Below are 2,071 nucleotides of genomic sequence, written 5' to 3' on the forward strand. Positions count from 1 at the left end.
AAGATCATGAATGAGGGTACCAGAGACTGAGGAAGACTCTCATCGCCTGCGTCAGGCCTCCATATACGCACATGTGCACTTGTGCTCATACAAACAGGAACCGTATGTATAACACACGTGTGCAGGAAAATAAATAACTAGTAATAGGGGCCAGATGGAAGGTCCCAGGGCTACAACATTAGCTGCCTCCTCAGGTCCCCGTGCACCCCATCTCTCTCACTGGCTTATGCAGCAGACTCTAAATGACAGACTGACTATGGGAGCTAAGTGTAAGGAGACTTTAGCGCTGATTTGACCTTACCTGCATCAGGCCTTCATTGCATACCATGTCTCTCCCCTGCTCCTGCCTGCAGCTTGAGCCTAGACTGAACCTGTCACTAAGCAGATGGGAGCTTTCTGGCTGCCTTACATCATGTCCTGGTCTACACTACAAGACCACATTCCTCCGGTGTCTTCCCTGCCACAGCCACAGGTGGGTTTCTCTTGTAGTTTTCCCACCAGCCTATTGGGCCACGCTCCCCTGGCCTCCCGGCTGCTGTGGCAGGGTGCAACTCTGCATCCGTCTCAGCCACTTCTAGCTCCCGCCTCCATCCTGCACTGGCTGCTCTTTCAGAGCTGTTATTGGCAGCTACTCATCCTATTTCATGGGTGGCTGCAACAGCAAGGTTTTGCTTCTGCATCTATTTAAAAGGAAACTACAAATGCTGGGCTTTCCACAAGTATAGACTTTTCTAGAAAGAAAAGAGAAACACAGAGATAGATAACTACAGCTATTGGGTGACCAAAATAAATCAGTTTCTAGTGCTCCACACTACCAATCTACTCTAGTCTCTTTCTTGAAACGGCCATTTTGTCCTTCCCCAGTTATCTCCTGGGCAGTGTGCTGTGTGGGCTCTGGAACTCAGCTGGTCTGATTCTTCACCCAGTCTCCTCAGATGGAATTTGTGATGGCCAGTGTTGTCCACTTGACAGATCCTAGACTTACGTGGGAATGCACTTCGTGCCTATGGAGGCTATCTTGATTGCACTGATTGTGCCATCCCATGGACAGGACCCCATGGAGTATCCTGAGCGCAGATAGCAAGCTTAGCACTAACTAGCACACATGCATTTTCCTCTATCTCCTGGGAATGCGAAATAACTAATTCCCTCAAGCTCCTTCTAGGGTTGCTTCCCCATCGACTGCGGGGCGGATGAAGGAGTCAGGGTTAGCTCTCTCTCTCCCCAGAGGGGCTTTGTCAAAGCACTCTGCCACAGCAAAGGAAACGAAACTAAAGTAGAGGTAGAGTTAATGATACCGAAAAATTTCCTTACTGTGGGATTTTCTTTTCAATCCTGAGATCCACCACTAAACCACATCCTTAGCTCCAAGTGTAGGAGTCTTAGTCTCTACCTTTCTTATCCTGGAGAATCTAGCTAGCCTACCCAGACAGACGCGCCAGTGCTAGAGCTAGCTGCCCTGGTGGGGTGAGGTAGGGAAGAAGTCTGACTCCAGAATCTTGTGACGGCCACGCAGGGAGACAGAAACACGAGGCTGGACCATGAGCAGGGTGACCACTAAAGGCCGTCCAACTCTGAGATCTATGAATATAAATTGTTTTCTAGAAAGCCATTAACATGTCAAGTTAAATTTGTACCCATTTATATAGAGACACCAGACTTGACAGAAATTCTAGTTAAGTTTACTGACTTGTTTAAAAAAAAAAAAAAAACCAAAACCAAAAAACGAAGAACAGGTCTTGCAGGGACAGGGGTTGGACAGCCCCATGGAAAAAGTTGTCTGGAGCCCTGCAAGCTGGAGGAGGGATGTAAAGCGCTGCAGCGCTGGCTGTGCACTCCCCGCCCGGCACACTGGCCTTCCCTCACCGAAGTCTGAGGTCGCCTGTGAGGTTTATGAGCATTCTTCTCTCTAGAAGCTTGAGATTCACTCTGTGGGCTGCAGGCTCCCAGGAGAGGCTTTTCAAGGGAAGAGAGGGGAGGGGAGGAGAGGGGAGGGGAGGGGAGGGGAGGAGAGGGGAGGGGAGGGGAGGAGAGGGGAGGGGAGGGGAGGGGAGGGGAGGGGAGAGGAGGG

Source organism: Acomys minous, assembly GCF_964271855.1.
Source record: "Acomys minous genome assembly, chromosome: 2".
Classification (NCBI taxonomy): Eukaryota; Metazoa; Chordata; class Mammalia; order Rodentia; family Muridae; genus Acomys; species Acomys minous.